We start from the raw sequence: 26092 nt of genomic DNA on the forward strand, positions 1-26092 counted from the left end.
TGCACCACAGACTGGAGCGCTTGCGATGGTGTACTCAACGACGAACCTGGGTGTACGAATGGCAAAACGTCGTTTCTTCGGATGAATCCAGGTACTGTTTACAGTATGATGATGGTCACATCCTTGTTTGGCGACATCGCGGTGAACGCACATTGGAAGCTTGTATTCTTCATCGCCATACTGGCGTATCACTCGGCGTGCTGGTATGGGGTACCATTGGTTACACGTCTCGATCACCTCTTGTTCGCATTGACTGCAGTTTGAACAGTGGACGTTACATTTCAGATGTGTTACGACCCGTGTCTCTACCCTTCATTTGATTCCTGCGAAACCCTACACATTTCAGCAGGATAATGCGCGACTGTATGTTGCAGGTCTTGTACGGGCCTTTCTGGATACAGAAAATGTTCGACTGCTGCCCTGGCCAGCACATTCTCTAGATCTCTCACCAATTAAAAACGTCTGGTCAATGGTGGCCGAGCAACTGGCTCGTCACAATACGCCAGACACTACTCTTGATGAACTGTGGTATCGTGTTGAAGCTGCATGGGCAGCTGTACCTGTACACCCCATCCAAGCTCTGTTTGGCTCAATGCCCATACGTATCAAGGATGTTATTACGGCCAGAGTTGATTGTTCTGGGTACTGATTTCTCAGGATCTATGCACCCAAACTGCGTGAAAATGTAATCACATTTCAGTTCTAGTATAATATATTTGTAGTTTGGACAAGAAGAGAATAGAAGCCTTTCAAATGTGGTGCTACAGAAGAAAGATGAAGATTAGATGGGTAGATCACGTAACTAATGAGGAAGTATTGAAAAGGATTGGAGAGAAGAGGATTTGTGGCACAACTTGATAAGAAGAAGAGATCGGTTGGTACGACATGTTCTGAGGCATCAAGGGATCACCAATTTAATATTGGAGGGCAGCGTGGAGGGTAAAAATCGTAGAGGGAGACCAAGAGATGAATACACTAAACAGATTCAGAAGGATGTAGGCTGCAGTACGTATTGGGAGATGAAGAAGCTTGCACAGGATAGAGTAGCATGGAGAGCTGCATCAAACCAGTCTCAGAACTGAAGACCACAATAACAACATATTTGTCCAATGAATACCCGTTTATCATCTGCATTTCTTCTTGGTGTAGCAATTTTAATGGCCAGTAGTGTATATCGAAAAAGAACAGGAATACTACAGTATATGTACGTAAAAAACGCTTTGCAAAAGTTTAACATGAACGAACAGAAATATTTCTCGATATACACCAAACTCGCAAAGGATTACAAATGAGAAGAGTACAAATACAGAGAGGAGAGTCAACGCACATTGCAGTTTTGGAGGTATTGCAAATTGATATTCGAGAGAAATGTTTTTTGCAAACAAATTGCTGACACTCTTCCTTAACACACGGGCCAATGACTATTACGTTCATCTGTCCTGTGAAGAGGCGGATTGTATTTTACATTACGTTTTAAAATAAGTGTAGTACTTTCAGTCTCCGGTGCGGACTTCGTCCGCTCGGTTCCAAAAAAAATCTTCCCTTGAAGGTGCCGAAGAGCTGTTCAAGCGTGTTCCGGCTCAAATTAAGCCATGTACTCCATTACTTTATCCGCATTTTGACGATCCACGTTTGTTCAGAAGGAATCTCGCCCGTCATGCTTAGAACTTTTCGTGCTGCTTTGAAACATCAGCCAATCTATGCAGTGATCATTTGTGTTGCGCTGCAGTATGAGTTACGCTTTGTACGTTTTATTGGTGTTATTATCGCTTTGTTGAGAGTTAAGTTGAATCTCTAATATTACTAGATGGGTGACGAAAGTTTTCCTGGCACACAATCTATTACTTTTCCAACGTCTCAAGGGCACGTAATAGGATCGTATTAGTTTAATAAGTACAGTATTTCTCTTACTCATGAAATTTCTGAATCAGAATTGGCTTACTTTAATGTCATAGTCTTTGGGTATCACTTGTATTCGTCGAATCTCCACCATAGCTGTCGTTTGACATGACAGGAAAATGGTATTTGTGTGTGTGTGTGTGTGTGTGCGTTTTGTTTGCACTGAATAAGATGGCACAAATTAGGTCTATTTATTTCACTTCTTCCAGCGCACCATTGCTCATCCGCTTTCTGCACCTCGCAAATCCCCACACCGCAGCGATCTTAAGACTGAACAATATACAAAATATGGCTCGAGTTGACGTTGCACGTCATCAAGGCGGCCCATGAAACAATTTAGGCAGCACAGTGCTGAACGTTCAGTTATGCAACATGTTTGCCCAGAGTTGTTTGCGTCTCTGCACATCAGTGTACTGCATTATTTACAAGTAGTTTGCAGGTATGTAGACTATTTACTGTGACCTCAAACACATCAGGGTAAGTGTTTTGTATCAGTGTAATAAATACACTATGGCAAATCCATCTATAAATAAATTATTCCGAAATACATAAAGTACAGTCCTTCCTCTCTCAAGCAGCCCAGCACAGGCTGAGTCCTTTCCCCACCATTTTCCACACCAGAACGCCAGCTTGGGTTACGTCATGGGAGAGACGATGGTGCCCTCTGGTGGCGGTACTGTGTACTAGGTCAGTTGGTCTCTGGATCTCATGGTGGACATACTGGATGGCGGTACTGCCTCATATTGTTTAAATAAAGGCTGCCTGAAAAGTAAAGATTTACGTCCATCCTATCAGGCACAGGCTGAGTCCTTTTCCCGCCAATTCCTAGGAAGAGGTGGCGATCGAATGACTTAAGTTAGTGGAGGTTTCCCAAGTGACCTTTTTTCCCAGCATTTTCATAGGTTAGTGGATGTAGCCATGGTGTGTTGCATTGTTCTGGTGAAATTTGAATTTCCCACCATTTCCTGGGAGAGGTGGGGGAAGAGGTTAGGTTTAATTAAATAGTTAATCAAATGTATATCAAATGTGTAGCTGTAACAGTGAGAGGGAGGGGGTGGGTTGGTGGTTTGCTGCAGGGGAGGGGAGTAGGAGGGGGGGAGGGGACAATAGGTTAGAGACCTGTCAATTAAAAAGAAGGATCCTTTTAGCAGAACAAGAGGTTGAGGACCTGTCAATCAGTGGAGAACAATAGATTAAGTACATGTCAATCAAATTGATAAGAGTGAGAGGGGCTATTCCAATAACTCAGATCGGATAGTGTACCTGTAGCACTAGCAGCTAGGGAGGGGGGGGGAAGGTTCAAATGGTTCAAATGGCTCTGAGCACTATGGGACTTAACATCTGAGGTCATAAAACTCCTAGAACTTAGAACTACTTAAACCTAACTAACCTAAGGATGTCACACATCCATGCCCAAGGCAGGATTCGAAACTGCGACTGTACAGGTTGCGCAGTTCCAGGCTGAAGAGCCTAGAACCACTCGGCCACTCCGGCCAGCTGGAGCGGGGGGGGGGGGGGTATGTCGCCTGAGTGGTGGGTGGGGGGGTGGAGGGGTGTGAGTAGAATAGGTTAAGTGCCTATCTATCAAAAGGAAGGATCCTTTTAGGAGAACAATAATGTAACTACCTGTCAATCAAAGGAGAACAATAGGTTTGCCCCTGAGTGCACACCTGCCCTTGATGGAGGCAACCTGCAAACCTGCACTAACAATATGAGCCACAGACGGCCCAGCCCACCTACTTGTGACCTTAGTAGTACATTCGAAGTGTTACTACTGGAGAAACTCTTTATTTTTTCAAATGAAATAGTAAAATAGGAAGTGGGAAAACTGACTGCTATTACAGTAAACACATGTCAGTTGATCTGTATGAACAATTAATTTCTTTGAAAATGTGCTTGATAACTGAAATTCAGAAAATCCATTCCATTAAAGAACTCACGGAATTATTACTGATTAAATTCTATAGCCTTGCATCCAGTTTTCTGGAAGTAATAACGGCATGTTTCCTATTTTTGACCCTTCCTGTTAAACTGCAACAGCTGAAAGAAGTTTTTCGAAATTATAACTGAGTAAAAACTGTCTTGGGACTTCTATGAGACAAGAACAGCTTCCAGACTTTTCAGTGCTGTCTATAGAAGCAGAACATCTCGAAAAACTAAAATCGTCTTCAGCTGTAGGTGATTTAATAAGTAAGTTTGCAGGAAAAAAGGCGAGAAATGTATGTATTTGAATTGTTTACCTAACTTGGCTCCTAGTAGCATTAATTGTCAATAATTACTTACCTATGTAACCTATACGCAATCAATAAATATTTATTTTACTCAAAATAATAGTTTTTGTTTATTTTGTGTGAACCTTTACCCTCCATTTGAGCTTCGCCACAGTCGGGTAAAACTGCTCCGCTACAAATTTTGATACAGGACCCGTCTAAGACAAGCTACGCCACTGTGTAAATATACATACAATGAAACTGTGTGTACACAGGCATCAGGAGTCATTCTACCCACTCTCCATGTGCGACTGAAATGGGAATAAACTCTTAACCTGTCGTACTATGCTAACAATGAGTATCTTCTGCCATTCGCTTAACAGTAGATTGCAGAGTATGTAGACGTAGATGTTCACTTAGACTTGGTAAGGTAATCCTTCATGTTTTATGGCATACCAAGGTGAGATATGCGCCCCAACTATTTGGTGTTTAACTTTGTAACCAGATGGAAGATATTTCTTTTACTTGTCTCTTCGCAATGTTTACAGTTAATATTTGCGGTACCCTTTTGCGGAAGCCTTAGGTGGGGTGTAGTCTGTGGAAAAACTCTGTATTTTGTTTAAATAGGATTAAATTAACACTAACCAAGTCTGTCAATATTTCGATTACCGCTATGTTAAAAGACGGCAGAAAAGAAAGTCCTTTCTCCGAATTTCGTTACTTTTTCGAGGATACAAAGCAGGCTGCATTTTCAAACGCCAGCATCATGGTGTGGCTATTATGTTTGTGCAAATTTAACATGAGTGGTTACACACCTAGAAACTTTTTATTTAAATTAACAACGCTCGAACTTATATTCCCATGTAGCGTGCATTTTTTTGCTCCTGAGGGAACAGTCTAGCTTACGAAGCAACATGTCTTAATCTCCGTCAAACTGAGCAAGGGGCGGTCACATGAAGTTGTGTCAGCAGGCGATATGACTCATCTTAAGCGAAGTCTGTTCGGTGCCCTCTGTACATACGAACCGATAATGTTATTTACGCTCCAACACGTAGGCGTGCTTCCTACCTAACCAGTAGCTCCTCGGAGTGTATAGTGAATCGGTTAGAAACTAAAATATTCATACACATCTACATCTAAATGGATACTCTGCAAATCAAACTTAAGTGCCTCGCAGGGGGTTCAACGAACCACTTTCACAACAATTCTCTATTTTTCCAGTCTTGAACAGCGTGCGGAAAAAACGAACGCCTTTATCTTTCCGCGTGAACTCTGATTTCACTTACTTTGTCATAATAATCATTTCTCCCTGTGTAGGTCGGTGTCAACAAAATGTTTTCGCATTCAGAGGAGATCGCGACACAATAAGAAACAACTTCGTTTTAAATATGCCCACCCCCAAATCCTGCATCATGTTCATGACACTCTCTCCAAAAGAGGACGGCCAAGCGTAGTGCAGGCAGTCTCTTTAGTAGGTCTCTCGCATCTTGTGAGTGTTCTGCCAATAAAACGTATTCTTTGTTTTGCCTTCCCCACAACATTTTTATGTGTTTTTACAATTTAATTTGTTCGTAACTGTAATTCCTAGCTATTTAGTTGAATTTACGGCCGTTAGATTTGCCTGATTTATCGTGTATCCGAAGGTTAACGGATTCCTTTTAGTACTCATGTGGATGACCTCACAGTTTAGGGTCAATTGCCAATTTTCGCACCATACATATATCTTTTTAAAATAGTTTTACAATTTATTTTGATCTTCTGATGACTTTATGAGACGATAAATGACAGCGTCATCCGAAAACAATCTAAGACAGCTGCTCAGATTGTCCCCTAAATCGTTTTTATAGATAAGGAATAACAGGGGGCCTGTAACACTATGGTGAGGAATGCCAGAAATCACTTCTGTTCAACTCGATAACTTTCTGTCAGTTACTACGAACTGTGACCTCTATGACAGGATATCACGAATCCACTCACGTAACTGAGACGATATACCGTATGCACGCAATTTCACTACAAGCCGCTGCTGTGGTACAGTGTCAAAAGCCTTCTGGAAATCTAGAAATACTGAATCAATTTGAAACCAGAATGAGATTTTCACTCTGCAGCGGAGTGTGCGCTGATATGAAACTTCCTGGCAGATTAAAACTGTGTGCCCGACCGAGACTCGAATTCGGGACCTTTGCCTTTCGCGGGCAAGTGCTCTACCAACGGAGCTACCGAAGCACGACTCACGCCCGGTACTCACAGCTTTACTTCTGCCAGTACCTCGTCTCCTACCTTCCAAACTTTACAGAAGCTCTCCTGCGAACCTTGCAGAACTAGTACTCCTGAAGGTAGTTTGGAAGGTAGGAGACGAGGTACTGGCAGAAGTAAAGCTGAGAGTACCAAGCGTGAGTCGTGCTTCGGTAGCTCAGTTGGTAGAGCACTTGCCCGCAAAAGGCAAAGGTCCCGAGTTCGAGTCTCGGTCAGGCACACAGTTTTAATCTGCCAGGAAGTTTCATATCAGCGCACCCTCCGCTGCAGAGTGAAATTCTCATTCTGGAAACATCCCCCAGGCTGTGGCTAAGCCATATCTCCGCAATATCCTTTCTTTCAGGAGTGCTAGTTCTACAAGATTCGCAGGAGAGCTTCTGTAAAGTTTGGAAGGCAGGAGACGAGGTACTGGCAGAAGTAAAGCTGTGAGTACCGGGCGTGAGTCGTGCTTCGGTAGCTCGGTTGGTAGAGCACTTAACCGCGAAAGGCAAAGGTCCCGAGTTCGAGTCTCGGTCGGGCACACAGTTTTAATCTGCCAGGAAGTTTCATATCAGCGCACCCTCCGCTGCAGAGTGAAATTCTCATTCTGGAAACACCCCCCAGGCTGTGGCTAAGCCATATCTCCGCAATATCCTTTCTTTCAGGAGTGCTAGTTCTCCAAGGTTCGCAGGAGAGCTTCTGTAAAGTTTGGAAGGCAGGAGACGAGGTACTGGCAGAAGTAAAGCTATGAGTACCGGGCGTGAGTCGTCCTTCGGTAGCTCGGTTGGTAGAGCACTTGCCCGCGAAAGGCAAAGGTCCCGAGTTCGAGTCTCGGTCGGGCACACAGTTTTAATCTGCCAGGAAGTATCATATCAGCGCACCCTCCGCTGCAGAGTGAAATTCTCATTCTGGAAACATCCCCCAGGCTGTGGCTAAGCCATATCTCCGCAATATCCTTTCTTTCAGGAGTGCTAGTTCTGCAAGGTTCGCAGGAGAGCTTCTGTAAGGTTAGGAAGGTAGGAGACGAGGTACTGGCAGAAGTAAAGCTGTGAGTACCGGCCGTGAGTCGTGCTTCGGGAGCTCAGTTGGTAGAGCACTTGCCCGCGAAAGGCAAAGGTCCCGAGTTCGAGTCTCGGTCGGGCACACAGTTTTAATCTGCCAGGAAGTTTCAATTTGAACCCCCTTGTCAATAGCATTCAATACTTCGTGTGTGTAGAGCTAGTTGTATTCTACAAGAACTATGTTTCTAAATCGGTCTTAACTGCATGTCAATAGATCGTTCTCTTCGAAGTAATTGATCATATTCAAATACAGCATATGTTCCAAAATGGTGCTGCATTCGACGTTAATGATATGAGCCTGTAATTTGGTAAATTACTCCTACTATCTTTCTTGAATATTGGTGTGACGTGTGCAGCTTTCCAATCTTTAGGTACGGATCTTTCGTCGAGCGAGCGGTTGTATGTGATTGTTAAGTATGGAGCTATTGCATCAGAATAGTCTGAAAGGAACCTAATTGGTATACAGTCTGGACAGGAGGACTTGCTTTTATTAAGTGATTTAAGTTGCTTCACTATTCCGAGGATATCTACTTCTAAGATAATAATGTTGGCAGCTGTTCTTGATAATTCTGGAAAATTTACTCAATCTTCTTTGGTGAAGGAATTTCGGAAGGCAGTCTTTAGTAACTCTGCTTTGGTAGCACTGTCGTCGATAGTATTTCCGTTGTTATCGCGCAGAGAAAGCATTGATTGTCTCTTGCCGCTAGCATACGTTGTATACTACCAGAATCTCTTTGGATTTTCTGCCAGTTTTCGTGACAAAGTTTCGTTGTGGAAACCCAAGCTTCGATATTTTGCGTTCGTTTAATTTTGGCATGCTCTTTTCGTTGTTTCTGCAACAGTGTCCTGACCCGTTTTGTGTACCAAGGGGAATCAGCTCCGTCGTTTGTTGATTCATTTGGTATAAATCTCTCAATTTCTGTCGATACTATTTCTTTAAATTCAAGCCACACTTGGTCTGTATTTTCATTGTTAATTTGGAAGGAGTTAAGGTTGTCTCTCAGGATGGCGTCAAGTGAATTTTTATCTGCTTTTTTGAATAGGTATATTTTTCGTCAGTTTTAGGAGGAGTTTGGGATTACGATATCCAGTCTCGCTACGATAACTCTGCGTTCAGCAATTCCTGTATCCATTTTGATACTCTTTTTTAGCTCAGGGTTATTTGTTGTTAAGAGATCAAGCGTGTTTTCACAATCGTTTACTATTCGCATGAGCTCATGAACTAGCTGCTCGAAATAATTTTTAGAGAATGCGTTTAGCATCATTTCGGTTGATGTTTTATGCGGACCTCCGTATTTAAACATGTATTTTCGCCAACTTACCGAGGGTAAATTAAAGTCACCGCCAACCATAATTGTATGAGTCGTGTATGTGTTTGAAATTAAACTCAAGTTTTCTGTGAAACTTTCTCAACTGTATCATCCGAGTTGGGCCATGGCCAGGTGGCCATGGCCTCTGCCCATAACTCACAGAAACTATCTACTTCAATTTTGCTACAAGATAAACTGTTTCTAACAGCAAAAAACACACCACCCCCCACTGTTTTTAGCTTGTCCTTTAAGAGCACCATTATGACCTTCGGAAAAATTCCGCTGAACTTATCTCCAGCTATTAGACGCTTTCAGAACCTATAAAGAGTTGAGCATCAGTGCTTCCTGTTAGCGCTTGGATCTCTGGCACTTTCCCAACACAGCTAAGACAGTTAACAACTGTTATACAGATGGTTCCTGGATCTACCTTCTCCCTGAATCCGACTTGCATCCTTTGATACTGAAGCCCATTTGGTTTTCCCTGAGACCCACTAACCTAAGAAACTGCCCAGTCCACATCACACAGCCCCTGCTATCCGTGTAGCGGCCTCCTATATGTAGTGGACTTCTGACTTATTCAGCGGAAACCGAAACCCGACTACCCAAAGACGCAAGTTGAAGAATCTGCAGCATACATGGTCGCAGAACGTCTGAGCCTCTGATTTAGACCCTCCACTCGGCTCTGTACCAGAGGTCCGCAAACGGTTCTATGCTGCAAATGGTGGGCTCAGCTTTCATGTCGCAAGCAAGACTGGCAGCCTTTATCACTTTTGTTAGCAGCTTGGGAGCAGAGAGTATCATTGGATGTTCATGAATTATCAAAAAAAATCCATGATTCTTAAATTATTTGTTTCTCAACATCATAGCTACTGGAAGCTCTCTTGGTTGAGATCTCACGTCTGTTGCTTCTTGTATCATAGGCCAGAGCAGAGAGAGCTTGCTAAGCATTGCCAGAAATCAAGGCGTGATTTGTTGCCAGCGTTATACATGAAGGTATTCGCCCATCCTTGACCCATACAATCGCATGATTTTTGGTGGCGGGGAAATAAGTATCCTCAGGATAGGTAAAAGTCCATGGGTCAATCGAATCCGGCGGAACGCGGAGTTAACAGGCAACGAACTGTCGGCCAAGTTTCCAGACGTCACTGGTGGCAGCACAAGTCAGTTGGTGGACATCGTCATCCATGAGGTGACATATTGAACAAAGTGGAGAGTCCGCTAGTCCGACGGTGTGAAAACATTGATTTGTGGCGAATTTTCCATTTGCGACGTGGTACCATGTTGCCCGGACGTTGGAGGGAAGAAAAGGCTGGTGGATATGACGCCAAACAGTGAGCCACCGCTTGGACTGCTGTCTGAGTTCGATATTGTTGCTGGATATGTAATGAAGCAGTGGAGTGTAATAATCTTTAGGTCGAGGAGAACGCGTGGTCGTTATGTGTGTGTGAGCGTAACTGAAGTCGACGATGAAATCAGAAATGTGTGTCAGATGGTGCTTGATGTGTCCGACTGGTACTGGTGACGTTGTGGTCATGCTAAGCATGATATTCGAATATCATCTGTGATTTTATCTAAGGATTTAGGGCAATTCGTCATGTAGTCAGTCAATCTTCATCATTTAGTGGCTGTTCAAGTTCTTGATCATGTAAAAAACATTCATATTTCATTTATTGATGAGATAGTCGAGTGCTCCTCTGGTCAATCACGTGTATTCGAAGAATTTGTATGGTGATCTTCGTAGCTGATGAGATTTCTGAAATCCTCCGTGGAGATTCGTCTCTTTGTAAATTTCTTGCACAGCATTCCTTTTCACTTTATTTTCTTAAGTAAACCTAATTTTGTAGCCTTACTCTCCAGCTACAGTATTCTACAGTTTAGGGCGCCGTTTTATAGAAACAGCTGGTTGGCTCTAAGCAGCCATCTTGTAGCGCGACATGGTCGCTCGCACGTAGGACATCCGAGCTTTTCGCCCGATGTTGCTACTTGTCGTTGGAGTGTCGCGTATCCAGAAGTCTCTCGCTGTCGGTCGTTTCTGTCGCTCACGTAGGGCACGGCCTTAGGAGTGAGGCCAAAGTAAGAAAACTCGATAAGTAGTACGAATTAAATTTATTTATTCATTTAGTTTACTAACTAATTTTACTTCAACAATAACCTGCGAGGATTCTGGTAAAATCTGGTTAAGACTTCAGTTTCAAAGTTATTTTATGCTTCTGGAACCTCTTTCTATGAACACGCATCATACGGAGGCCGACGAAACAGTTTTCTTTCATTGTCGAACTAACGAAGTCTTGACTCTTCGCGACATACTGGTAAATAATGAAATTTTCACTCTGCAGTAATGTGTGTGTTGATATGAAACTCCCAGGCAGATAAAAACTGTGTGCCGGACCGAGACTCGAGCTTGGGACCTTTGCCTTGCATGGGAAAGTACTCTACCGACTGAGCTATCCAAGCACCACTGAGGGTTCGTCCTCACAGCTTTAATTCCACCAGTACCTCGTCTCCTACCTTCCAAACTTCACAGAAGCTCTCCTGCAGACCTGGCAGAACTAGCACTACTGGAAGAGTGCTGTGCTGTGAGGACAGGTCGTGATTCGTGCTTGGGTAGCTCAGTTGGTGGAGCACTTGCCCACGAATGGCGAAGATCCCGTGTTCCAGTCTCGGTCCGACACACAGTTTTAATCTGCCTCGAAGTTTCATATCAGCGCACAAACCTCTGCAGAGTGAAATATTCATTCTGGAATCATGCCCCAGGCTGTGACTAAGCCATGTCTCCGCAATATCCTTTCTTGCAGGGGTGTCAGTTCTTCTAGGTGTGCAGGAGAGCTTCGGTGAAGTTGGAAGGCAGGAGACGAGGTACTGGTACATGTTGTACAGGGCTGCGCAAGTGAAATGTGAAGCTGTAACTAGCGCAAAAAGCTCCATTTCCTTCATTGCGCTCTATGTCACATATTTTTATTCTCACATATTGTACCACAGTTCGACCTCACCAAAAAACCCACTTAAACTGTAATAACTACAGGAAGGTTCTAGTTTTCTCAAAAACTCTTGATATGACATTTGAAGCATTACGTGAGCTTGCAAATGTAAGGAATGAAATGCAGGTAAATTATCCTCGGAAAAACGTTGCTCTAGTGAAATGATTAAAGAATATGGGTAGGAAATCATTAAAAATCTCTTCCAAAACTCGCTAGCAGTCTGTGCCGGGGGATATGCACGATTTGTCTGCCGATTTGTGATCCGTGGTATTTTAAAATCAATCTGAAGATCGTGTACGATTGTCTCTGCTCTGCTATTAAACTCTCGCTCTGAACATTGGCATTTGCACGATGTTTCCTCAAAGTGTCATTCGCTCTTCTAATATGGTTTGCACTCTGAAGCATACCGTGCCTCTGGAGCGCAGAGCATGTACTGTGGTTGCAGCAGTGCAGAATATTTTGGTAAGAGGAAAATTCTTAAAAATAAATCCAGAATTTGTAGCGGCGGAATACAACTGAAAAGCAGATTTTCTGGTTGTACTGTTACCGCCTTATACAGTGTGAGAAGCACCTTGACCACCCGAACAGAATTCTATTTAAAAACACTGATACTTATGTATTCCTGGGACAAGCTGGTTTCGCCGACCATTGGAATATTTGATACACATTTTCGACGAAGGGGCGATTCTCGAAAGAAAGTTATTGTTCCTTTTATTTTGGTAATTGCATTTCGTGGTTTAAGTCATTCACAAATAAGTTCAGTGTGTGGTTAGCGCTATGAAAAAACGGCGCTTTTTCACATTTCTCTAGAATAATTTTCTGAATACCGCCATCCTTTCCTGACATAGTAAAAAATCCATCATGGCCTTGTCCTATGCAATTTTCCGGATCAAGACCTGTGTTAAGTACAAAATCGTCGATAATAGAGCTATAGATTTCGCATCCGTGGCAGTTAGTTCCACAATGGCAGTCAACTCCACTAAACCAAGAAACTCTTCACTAACCACTATCTTTTCCTCGTCAAAAAGCCTAACACCAAAATGGAAAGTGGCTCTTATCCTGATATGTCACATCTCTCGTCTGCCAAGATGCTATTCGCAAGTGTATTCTTTCTTCAGCAATGATATTGTCTCTAATGACGTCCCGGCATCAACTAATTATTTTATTCTGAATTTTTGGTGCAGTATGTACGGCATTTTTGAATAGTTTTCTGTGTGTTATTTCATACACTACTGGCCATTAAAATTGCTACACCACGAAGATGATGTGCCACAGACGCGAAATTTAACCGACAGGAAGAAGATGCTGTGATATGCAAATAATTAGCTTTTCAGAGCATTCACACAAGGTCGGCGCCTGTGGCGACACCTACAACGTGCTGACATGAGGAAAGTTTCCAACCGATTTCGCATACACAAACGGCAGTTGACCGGCGTTGCCTGGTGAAGCGTTGTTGTGAAGCCACGTGTAAGGAGGTGAAATGCGTACCATCACGTTTCCGACTTTGATAAAGTTCGGATTGTAGCCTATCGCGATTGCTGTTTATCGTATCGCGACATTGCTCTTCGCGTTGGTCGAGAACCAATGACTGTTAGCAGAATATAGAATCGGTGGGTTCAGGAGGGTAATACGGAACGCCGTGCTGGATCCCAATGGTCTCGTATCACTAGCAGTCGAGATGACTGGCACCTGTAACGGATCGTGCAGCCAAGTCTCGATCCCTGAGTCAACAGATGGGGATGGTTGCAAGACAGCCATCTGCACGAACAGTTCATCGACGTTTGCAGCAGCATGGACTATCAGCTCGGAGACCGTGGCTGCGGTTACCCATGACGCTGCATCACAGACTGGAGCGCCCGCCATGGTGTACTCAACGACGAACCTGGGTGCACGAATGGCTAAACGTCATTTTTTCGGATGAATCCAGGTTCTGTTTACAGCATCATGATAGTCGCATCCGTGTTTGGCGACATCGCGGTGAACGCACATTGGAAGCGTGTATTCATCATCGCCATACTGGCGTATCACCGGGCGTGATGGTATGGGGTGCCATGGGTTGCACGTGGGTCACCTCTTCTTCGCATTGATGGTACTTTGAACAGTGAACGTTACATTGCAGATGTGTTACGACCCGTGGCTCTACCCTTCATTCGATCCCTGCGAAACCCTACATTTCAGCAGGACAATGCACGACCGCATGTTGCAGGTCCTGTACCGGCCTTTCTGGATACAGAAGATGTTCGACTGCTGCCATGGCCAGCACATTCTCCAGATCGCTCACCAACTGAAAACGTCTGGTCAATGGTGGCCGAGCAACCGGCTCGTCACAATACGCCAGTCACTACTCTTGATGAACTGTGGTATCGTGTTGAAGCAGCAACCTGTAGACGCCATCCAAGCTCTGTTCGACTCAATGCCCAGGCGTATCAAGATCATTTTTACGGCCAGAGGTGGTTGTTCTGGGTACTGATTTCTCCGGATCTATGCACCCAAATTGCGTGAAAATGTAATCACGTGTCAGTTCTACTATAGTATATTTGTCCAATGAATACCCGTTTATCATCTGCATTTCTTCGGCCAGTAGCGTAAGTTGGTCACCAGATCCAACTTTAAGTTGTATAAGATCCTCAACAATACCTTCATGTTGTTCTTTGCCCCTTAGAGATAGGTCGTGTGTACCACAGAACATCACAGTCGAAATTATTGATTCTGCAACTTTCTTTTTGGTTTACGTTTCTTTTTGGTGGGCAGAATAAATACATAACGCGCTCTTTAATTTCTGGGAATACGACAGGCAAGGAGCATATTCTTCAAACCAACTGCACTTAAATTTTGTTTTTTATTGTACAGCGTCCTTAGCAAAGTCATAATTCGGACGTGGAGTCCAATACTTTTTTTTTTTTAATTTCAAGTGTTTGAGGTGACGTTATGTTATACTAACGACCTAGCCATTGATCCACGTCATCATGACAGTAGATCTCACTTTGTGCGCCAGATCCAGATGGCAGCATATGTTTACTTGACACAGATGCAGTGGAAGCAGGAACGGTGGTGATATTACGGGCGCCATTGCTGGCGGCTGCTACGTTCTTCTGCTTCGCCTCTTGTCCGCTGCTGTCACTTTCACCACTACTATTTTAATCGGGTTGTTCCCTCTTGTTACTCTGCTTCGCTAAAAAACATTAGGTATGTATAATTAATTGAAATCGAGGCCAGACTAAATAATGCTTTTACCATTTTATTTTCGAATTGGAATCATAAAATATAATACTAAAAACAAATTTAAAAAAATAAACCCATGAAATTTTTAAATAATTAAATAATGTGGTTTGTAAGTAAAAAATGAAGGCAGGTTTGTGTTGAAAACACAGTATTCGAAATAAAGCAAAGTATTCGAAAATAACAACCGGTACCTAAAATAATTATCTGATAAGTAAAAATGCTGAAGTAAAAAGTGCGTTACAGAATAACCATTTGATCACTATATCGTGTAGGTAATACTAGCTTTCTGCCTTCTCCCGGGTTATTCAATTTTCCCGTATGAAAGAGATATCTTTCTCGCAGTAAAAAGTAGCTTTTGTGTTATTCTGATGTATAAGATGTATTACTGTAAACTTTCATCAAAATCCGTTCAGTATTCAGCCATCTTCATAAAATTTCGCGTTTATAATGTTAACACGATTAGATATACTTTGGTTACAAAAATTTTTGTTTGCCGACCGAAAGTAAATAGACGTTTAATTCAGAGTAGTTCACTTTATCCTGGTCTCCTTACAAATCTCCATAAGCAGATACAATTATTTCCTCTAAATAATCCAAACCAACCAAAAGCGAAAGACTAAAATTAAGTTACGTTTGTAACTAATGAAAACATTATAGGAATTACATTAATATAAGTACACAAATACCTTTCGCTATGCTAAAAACTTTCTTTACCCATTTCAGGAAACCAGATTATTGCGGTTTAATTAAATTACTTTGAACTGAATAGTTACATGAGTATTCACTTACAAGCAGGAACATTAAGAACACATAAAATAACTGAAATTTGAGAAACAATGGCGATCGATCGTGGTTAATTGCGTGCTTTATTATTTCGCGCGGTAAATATGAATGTATTTTTTTTATAAATTGTAGAGTGCAGCAATCAGTCATCACTTTTAGATTTTATTACGCAAATCCGGATTTCGTCTAGTAACTAGCCATTCTCAATGTGCTATTTTTTTATTCTCAATGCATGTAAGTCCATGTTGTTCGGGCGTCAGTCACAGTTCAGTCACAGTTCAGAAGTGTGAATGACGGCCAAGAACAGGGACTTAACATGCATTGAGAATAAAAAATAGCGCATTGAGAATGGCTAGTTACTAGCCGAAATCCGGATTTGCATAATAAAATCTACAAAAAGGACGACTGATTGCTGCACTCTATAATTTATGTCACATACAGTCGCTGAGTGCATCCACTTTCCTTATGAAATATGAATGTTGTACGTTAAGATATAAATTCCTTGTTACGAATTTTGCTAAGCAAATATTTTTTACATATTGTACGCAAATTTTTAGCTTCTAGTTAAGGTGGAGGGTGGGACAAATGTCCAAACTTGCCCACTGTGTGTACCCTCACGACTGGCACCGAAAGTTAACATACAAAATTGGAAAGCATTTTCTTTAAATGCAGTCCACATTTCTAATTTGTGCATAAATGATACTGGTTTCGACTAGATTTATCCACATTCTGACATTAGATTTACTCTCATTCTTACAAACAGCGTTCTGTATACAGAGAAACAGATACGTGACAAGCACTTCACATGTGATAGATGCTAGTATTACCAGTACTGATGATAGCCATAAAGATAGCTGTGAAGTTGGGAGATGGTAAGTTACAGTTGAGAGTGGTGACGTTCATGCAATAGATGAGGATTTGCAGTGTACTTGCGTAGATTACTTTATAAACGAACGTTCGTTGTACGTTACTCTGACTGCTGTGTGTAAACAAAGTTAGGTCAGTACCAAGAACATTCATTCAGCACACACAATGTTTTGAGCAGCCATTACTGAAAGTAGGAGTACAGGGCTCAGTCACAATTCATGCAGTATCTTGAGGTGCATAAAGTTATGGGAGTTGCTAATTCATCTGCTCACTTTAAACGAGCGCTCAGTACAAACAGAGACCTGACTCGTGGGCCACTGGCGTCTTTTAACATTTTTAGACTCCAATATTATTATGTAGTAACGTGATATCTTTCTAACGTTGAACTGATCGTCGGCAGTTCGAATTTACAGCGAACCATGGTCCCTGTTAGGGTAATGGCAGCAAGGGAAGGGTAAGATCACCTTTTTCAGTCTATGTGTATGACTTGGTGCCTCGTTCAACATGTTGAAGAACCTGTAAAGCCAGCCTCTGAGGGAACATGCTGCACTTAACGGCAGGTTGTGGCATGCATTGGAATAAACTATGCCCATTGTCTAGGTTTTACTGTCATACCTGGAGCAGGGACTGGCAGAGAAGATTGATGAAACCAGCCTTCCTCATCGAATTTCAACGAGACTCACACTCTGCAGCATTGTCCACCTGGTTTGGATCCAGTGAAAGGCTTCAAGAAGAGGCTTTGAAGATTCTGTGAAAAGTTATACCGTGCCTCTTCTTTAGTCTTCTTCTTGTTTATCTCGGCTTCTTGAGATCTCTTGTGAAGAGACACGATACAACACGTTCAGTAGTGGCGTGGGACAATCAATGGAGTTACACAACGGTTAGTAATTTAACTTTGGAAACCACCAGTTTATTGGCATTTCTGGAAATAAAATCATTCTCATACTCTCATGCGGTCAGCAAATTTCGTGTAACAGTTTCTATGTGTAATGGGACATATTACGTCGCAAATCGTTCTAATGAATTAATTAATCTGCATTACAGTGTTGCTAAACAACGTGATCAACAAGGTGATATGTGTCTCAATTAAAACCGAACCTAGATATTATGAATAAATTTTCGGTTCATTTTTGTCAAAATCAGCCCTTGTCTCAAAATTAATTTCCAACTTCGTGCATTAAGTCCGTTTGCAACTACTGTATGCGATTCACTAGACAGTTTGATCACGCACTAGCGTCTAACGTATTTCAAATCGAGCGCGCAGGTTTCAGTTTTCCCTAATGGGCTAAACGACTCTTTTGTAATAATGTGATGTGTCTACCTCACGTAATTTGTAAATGAAACTGGATTCGTCTCCATTCAGGTTATGGCCTGATATTACTAATTAATATTTCCCATTCTGAATAAACTTCAAGAACTTGTATTTCATAATCCATAAAATTTTATCGCCTGAAAGAAACTATTAGATTGCTAAAACGGATTCAGATTACAGTCAACTCGTGGCTAGACGAAGACGTCACGAATCGTTACTTGCTTGGAATGAACGAAGTACCTGTACTGAGAAATACTGTCCGTTGAGTAATTTACTGACTTTATAACAAATTTGGTACCCCTTGCATCGCTGCAAAGCCAGATAGTAGATCCCTAGACCAGTGCCACTGAGTCGTCCCAAATGGGTCAGGTGTACACTATGTATCAGAGACTGACACCAAGCTGCAGGTGAGGTGCACAGAAGGTCTTTTTAGATTAGGCAACTCTCTATCCAGTCCAGATTATGATGCTGTAGGAGACTTCAAAATATTAATGTAAAACCCACAGATGTGCCAGCTATAGATGAAACGATTAAAACCCTATGACTCAATGGCCAAAGTATGCATAACAAAGTGATAGCGTTTGAAGCACTCCTAAAAAAGCAGTAAAAGTCCATTTAATACCGTCTAGAGGTAGTTGTTAAAATCCAAAATTGATTACAATGAGATTTTTGGAGTAATATAAGACTATGCCGAAAGGACAGCGCAGTGAGAATTGGAGGTGGCGTATTTGTCACGGTAGACAAGACACTCAGTACAACCAAGACAGAAACTGAAGTTGTAAGCGAGGTTATTTGGGCAAGGCTCAGCATCAAGAGTGGTCATACATTTATAACTGGATCCTCCTACTGACCATCAGAGGTAAAAACTTTAGAGAAAACGTCAGTTCACTAGTATAATTGTTCCACAATCGTGCTGTTATTGTCAGGAGAGACTTTAATCATCCAACAGTCAACTGAGAGAACTACAGTTCTGTAAGTTTTGGCCATACCAAGAGATCCTTAATACAATGTAAAAAACCTTCTTAAAGACCTACATTGAGCAGGCAGCTGGAAACCCACTCATGTGGAAATATATTAGAGCTAATGGTCAAATACAGGCCTCACCTCTTTGAGCATGTCCACATAGGAAATGGTATCATTGACCCTGAAGCAGTGCAGGCTGCAAAGATTACCAAAGTACAAAGGGGATTATAACATTTATAGAGATTTCCATGTTCAACAAAGTAGATGAAGAGGAAACTGAAACATTTAGCTCTGAACAGGAGCACACAAGGAAACTCTGGATAAAGCGCAGAAGAATAGTAGATTAATCATGAGATACGTATGTATCGAGTAGAACAGATCATGATGGGAGGGATCGTTGGTGTCATACCAGATGGTTATAATTAAATTGCAGCTACTCACAGCGGTCCATTGTGGGCTGTAATAATCGTATGGCAGTGAAACTTGTATAGATATGCTAATGCATAAATGCAGAACCGAAACAAATTAGTTCCAGTTTTGGCCAAAAGGTGCAAGACTGGCGCTGTACACTGTATGACATCCACGCTATCATATCACAAACCGAAACTTGAGTGAATAGCATGGCTACTGAGAAGAGAGACCGTGCACTGTTAGTGAAACTGTTTAATGTGAATAGCAGCCATTACAGGGCTCCATTGAGAGAGTATTGCCGAATAAAAAGACCTGATGTCATTAAATACTTTAAGGAAGATAATAATGAAATTCAAAAACGTGGTTGAGCTTGGTGTGGCACCTGGAAAAGGAAGGAGTCCTATCTGGGTGGAAGTTATTGACAAGGTTGCTGTTGCTGTAATTGACCATGCAGCACACGCCACAGGTAGTGCTAATGCTCGTGCAGTGTCAGGAGGATTTCCCATCCAATTGCTAAAAGTATGGGAAGGTTTACAGTCTATTTTACGCTGATACCTGTACAAGATCCAGACAGTACAGCAACCAAAACATCATGACCTGCAGTAATGTCCTGAATTTGCTCCTCGGTTTCTGGAGGGATCGAAGTTGATGACATGTGACCAGTCAATATACTAAGGAGTGAAGAAGCACATTTTACACTACAGGGTGCAATGGGTACACAGAACTGCCGAATTTGGGATACTGTTATACAGCATGTTGTGCACAAAGAGCCACTGAACTCGTCGTATGTGGCTGCCTGGTGTGAATTCACAAGCACCTTTATTCTCAATCTGTCCTTCTTTGAAGAGAATTCTCCCAGAGGGCCTGTCAGGTATATTGTGACTTTTGCATGTTATCGACGCCTCCTTTTCCAGCATGGGATTCCTGCATTGGAAGAGCGCAAATGTGTGGAAACTACTGTTTCCGTGCTAGATGGGATAACAACTCATGTTGCTCACATGGTGAAAGATATGCTTACTGGAACCATCCACAAACGTGTTATCTGCATAGGTTTTCTAGGTGCATGGCCTGCAAGACCATCTGATCTGAATCCATATGACTTTTGGCTCTAGGGATATTTAAAAGGACGCTTTTACCATGGACACATTCGGTTCTGCATGATCTGAAAACCAATATGCAGGAACATGTTGCTCAGATTCCACCAGAACTGCTGTGAGAAACTATTGATCACTTCGTTTTACAGATGCAGCATCTTGTCGTCATCTTCAGTGGTCATATTAAACGAACTGTGTAAGCGGCAGTTAAAAATAAAAGCAACATTATACCTTTCTCACCTGTTTCACCTTTTCTGCACAAGTCCCACTCCTAATCCATTACACATGGAAATGTTTCTGTATGTCTTCTTTGCACTCACAGTGCCAGATTCGCACCTGATGGCCAAAATTGTACCCATTTTTTTTCCCAGCGTAAACTGGTTCTGCAGTAACACATTGGAGAATTTACCAAGTTTCGCCATTATACACTATGTGATCAAAAGTATCCGTACACCCCCAAAAACATACGTTTTTCACATTAAGTGCATTGTGTTGTCACCTACTGCCAGGTACTCCATGTCAGCGACCTCAGTAGACATTAGACATCGTGAGAGAGCAGAATGGGGCGCTCCGCGGAACTCACGTACTTCCAACGTGGTCAGGTGATTGTGTGTCACTTGTGTCACATGTCTGTACGCGAGATTTCCACACTTCCAAAAATCCCAAGATCCACTGTTTCCGATGTGGTAGTGAAGTGGAAACGTGAAGGGACACGTACAGTATAAAAGCGTTCAGGCCGACGTCGTCTGTTGACTGACAGAGGCTGCCGACAGTTGAAAAGGGTCGTAATGTGTAATAAGCAGACATCTATCCAGACCAGCACACAGGAATTCCAAACTGCATCAGCATCCACTGCAAGTACTATGACAGTTAGGCGGGAGATGAGAAAACTTGGATTTCATAATTTACACATCACGCCTGTAAATGCCAAAAGACACCTCGCTCTGTGCAAGGAGCGTAAACATAGGACGACTGTACAGTGGAAAAACGTTGTGTGGAGTGACGAATCACGGTACACAATGTGGTGATCCGATGGCAGGAGAACGTCATCTGCCAGCGTTCTTCTTGCTTCCTGCTGCTGAAGAGCAATTTGGGGATGGCGATTGCATCTTTCAACACGATCGAGCACCTTTCCACTTCACCTGTGGCGGGATGGTTACATGACAATAACATCGCTGTAATGGACTGGCCTGCACAGAATTCTGATCTGAGTCCTATAGAACACCTTTGGTATGTTTTGGAACGCCGACTTTGTGCCAGGCCTCACCGACTGACATAGATACCTCTCCTCAGTGCAGCACTCCGTGAAGAGTGGGCTGCCATTCCCCAAGAAACCTTCCAGCACCTGATTGAAAGTATGCCTGCTAGAGTGGAAGCTGCCATCAACGCTAAGGGAGGGCCAACACCATACTGAATTCCAGCATTACCAATGGAGGGCGCCTTGAACTTGTAAGTAATTTTCAGCCAGGTGACCAGTTACTTTTGATCACACAGTGTATGATAATTACAGCTGTCAATGGACCTTTGTGAGTTGTTGCACTTTAATTGTAACTACCTGGTACAATCACTGCAAAGAAACTGCTAATGAAACAGCAACAGTAGTGAGCCACTGAGCATTTGAAATAACTTTGACCTTGAGTATCAAGTTACACTTCTGATGACAGGTTACACTTGACCTTAGAGGGTGTGTCAGTTGAGGCAGTGGTATGAGGTATAGTCAAGGTCACACCCTCTCCCCCCCTCCAACAGTCCTCTGCCTCTCCGGCCGCCCCACACACTTATATATGTTTCATTCAAAATCAGCTCCTCCCCCGTTCCTTCCTTCCAATTTTCCAGGCCCATCCATACATCTAACACATTGCTGATTCTGGTGTCGAACCTGTTACTACCGCTTCAATAAACTGATGAGACTTCTGAGAACCCTGCTCACACACTTCTATGTGGTACTTTAAAGGTCCACCCCCCCTCTCACCCTATATCAATAAGAATTAAGCTCCATCTCCTCCTCTCACTTTTATTACTGGAGTGACATAATTTGAGATCTGTGAAGTTACATGGAAGGATGGTCATGATGTGCCAGCAAAGTTCAGGCATTGCTCCCCCAAGCAGAATAAAAAGAATAAGAAGACACATAAGTACAGTTGTTCCATGCTCTTAAATTGATTGTTGTTTACAAGTTTTAGGCAATTTGTTGTTATTTTACTGAATTTCCCTGTACCGACATTTTCATCCTAAGATATATGTAAATACAAAGTTAAACAATTACCACAGTACATTATTTAACAAAACACATCGATATCCTGACTTAAAGAATTTCTGATATGTAGTATTTAAACAAAATACGCTGATGTTCCATGTTAAACAATTTCAACAGTACGTTATTAACAAGAAATACTCTCTGAGACTGTAAATGTTAAACATGATGTTTAAACAAATAAAATCTTGCAACACACCAAATATACATCATCCTTACATTACTAGAGCATGTATGATGTTATAATTTTCGCAATGCATTATTAACAACAGATATGTTATTGCTGAGACTTTAAATGTTAACAAATACCACAACTAAATATTTAAACAAACAAAAACTCACTGCATACCAAATCTATATCATACCTATATTACTAGCATGTGTGTGAGATCGTAGTATATGTGTTAAAATGAGCAAGTTGCCCTACTGGCAGAAATACTGTAATTTAATGACATCACAGAATATTCTGCGAAATCTCAGTAAATATTAATGGAATTTATGACACTTCGGCAATGCAGAGTGTGATTGAGACGCAACTGAGTTACCATAATTTAATGGCATAGAAAATTTTTTAAGTGCTCTGACAACTCATTGTTATGTACAAATTTTGAGTAATTCGTTTTTTACAGTTTTATCAATTTCCTCCCACTCTTCAAGATTGTCAAGGAAATGCTACATAAATGCGACATATATAACAATTAGCACAATGTAATATATTAAGAAATACACCGCATCTCACAATAAACAATTAACACACTGCTACAAATACAAACCTAGATTACAAGTAACTCACCCAGCTATTAACAGCATTAATAGCGTGTGACATCACCATAATGTCGTCTTAGGTGGTACATCATTATAGGATTATAGTATACTTGTAAAGTAATGATGGAAGAAATCCAAGTATGTACATGGGTCCTAAATTTACACTTTAATCAGTTACCTCCACCACCATTGGTACTGCACTTTATTTAAAACAGAACTAAGAACAATGGAAGGGATCATCCTAGAACTCACGTGCCACAGCCAGTGCCATCAGAGTCTGCCACTACCGCTGCCTCCACCTGGTCTAGCCACACTATTGGATAACACAGGTTGAACAGTACAAGTGAGATACCTGCAGGTGTGCAACAGTTGCAAGTTTAAATTCTCATTACCAATGCTTCACGATCCAGCCATATCCATCCACATTGAAAACTACCGATAAGTGTATACAAGTGCAAAATAATGAATGTTACTTGTGTCAGAACAAAGAGATACAATGTTGTCATGACAATAGGAGATGTTACCATATGTGTCAAGCACAGGTGGTTTGAACTGACAAGCAATCGTTTGAAATTCAGTTGTTCCTAGGGAATACGGAAGAACCAGAGTCTAAAAACGTAGTATAAATGACGAAGCCATATTTTCAGGGAATTGGCAGTCATCGGTAATGTTCTATGTTCGGAAACAGTGATGGTAAATTGCCTCAACAGTAATATATTTATGGATGTGGAAAAGTTAGAGTTAAAACAAAGTAGATCAGTAGTAAACGGAATCACCTGTGATGTGGTCAGAACACAGTTTCAGCTTCCTGCAAAATTACAGGTGCCACAATAAGTACAGGAACACGACCAATGTTCTGTTGTCTGGAGAAATCTTTTAGTGTGTTACCCACGCAAAACCCAACCTTCCTAAACGCAGAAAAACGTCAAAGTTCGGTACAGAAAATGTTACAGTATGTTGGGAGATACCAAGAGAAGCGTTAACAAAGTGTAGTAACAAGCAGTGTATCAACCACTACTGTTATGATGATACTAGGTTCTATTTCTGTACTCTACTTTTGCCCCAGAAGGAGAATAAATCATGCAAAGGGAATAACTAATCGTGAAATTCTTTTGGAATGGATTCATACTAGTAAGTAAGAGATTTTTTAAGAGTAAAATGAACAAAAAACCAACCCATAAAAATGATGTTAAGCTGGGATAAGATTTTCTGTGATCAAAGAAACAAAAGACTCAAAGTATATGTAAATATGTAAGATAGTTAACCTAAAGATAAAATTTGGGACGAATTTTGTTAAAGTGGAGACGAATGTTACGTGACAAAACTAGTAAGGGAATGTGAGAGTAGAAATTTTTCTTAGTGCGAACAGTAGGCGTGTCTCAGTCATGCACAAGTGTCACCAGCCGCCAGCTGGGAAGCATAAATATTTGAACACTGTCACTGGGTCAGGGAAAACACCCATCTATCCACTCTTAAGAGATACTGCGAGCAACTCATTGGAAAGTAGTTAGAAAAATGCAGACTGAACCACCTTCGTAATTCCTCTAACGTCACACAAGAGACACTAGGTAGGACACAACAATGACTAGAAAGAGCTTGACTAAGTAGTAAGGACTCTGTAGCAACGGAATCAATTTGGACATTACGAATGACGGTGTAGAGCAGGGCCTCTCGTGTGCGGCATAAATTTTCCATCCCCAATACCTTACGGCACTCGAACAGTAGGATCACCGGCGTTCATGTTGTTTGCGCTCCATTCTATGAATACAGTATGGTAACATCTTGTGATTGAGATCGTTTCAGTACTAGTCTTACGCCTGCTGCTCTAACAGACGATTAGTGGTCCGAAGCTATGGCTGAGGGAGCCCAGCATCGAAACTGATGTCAACGCAGCACCAGCGCTAATTGGTAGACCGGTGGTCTACCACCGGAACTCTAGTTCAGGGTGGAAACGACCCTAAACATCAACATTGCACGAGTCTTAAGTCCTACAATCCCGGTGGACCCTAGCCTGATCTGATTAAACCTTATCTGTAGAAACATGAAAGAGGACTACTATATAGCTTTTCACTAGTGGAATAATATGTTATATCCCTATTGGAAACTCTTTTTTCGCTTGCTGTAATCCCAATAGAAACTGTTGTATTTTAATCACCTCTGCTTCACATGTGTGTAGGAACATTATAACCATGATAATATAGCGACGTCATCTTTGACACCATCTATGAGAGAGGAATTGCCACGGGGCCCTCCCTTCCCCAGGAAAAAAGCGTTGTCTCTCAGGAAACTGCCATGTTGTTGTGGTCTTCAGTCCAAAGACTGGTTTGATGCTGCTCTGCATGCTAGCCTATCCTGTGCAAGCCTCTTCATCTCCGGGTAACTACTGCAACCTACGTCCTTCTGAATCTGCTTATTGTATTCATGTCTTAGTCTCCCTGTACGAGTTTTACCCCCCTCCCCCCCCGCCCCCACCACCAAGCTTGCTTTCAGTACTAAATTGGTGATCCCTTGAGGTCTCAGAATGTGTCCTATCAACCGACCGCTTCTTCTAGTCAGTTTATGCATCAAATTTCCTTTCTCACCAATTCTATTCAGCACCATCTAATATTCAGCACTCTTCTGTAGCCCCACATTTCAAAAGCTTCTTGTCTAAACTTTTATCGTCTATGTTTCACTTCCACACATTACTACACTCCATACAAATACTTTCAGAAAGGATTCTTGAGAC

Source organism: Schistocerca piceifrons, chromosome 1, assembly GCF_021461385.2.
Source record: "Schistocerca piceifrons isolate TAMUIC-IGC-003096 chromosome 1, iqSchPice1.1, whole genome shotgun sequence".
In the NCBI taxonomy this organism is placed as follows: Eukaryota; Metazoa; Arthropoda; class Insecta; order Orthoptera; family Acrididae; genus Schistocerca; species Schistocerca piceifrons.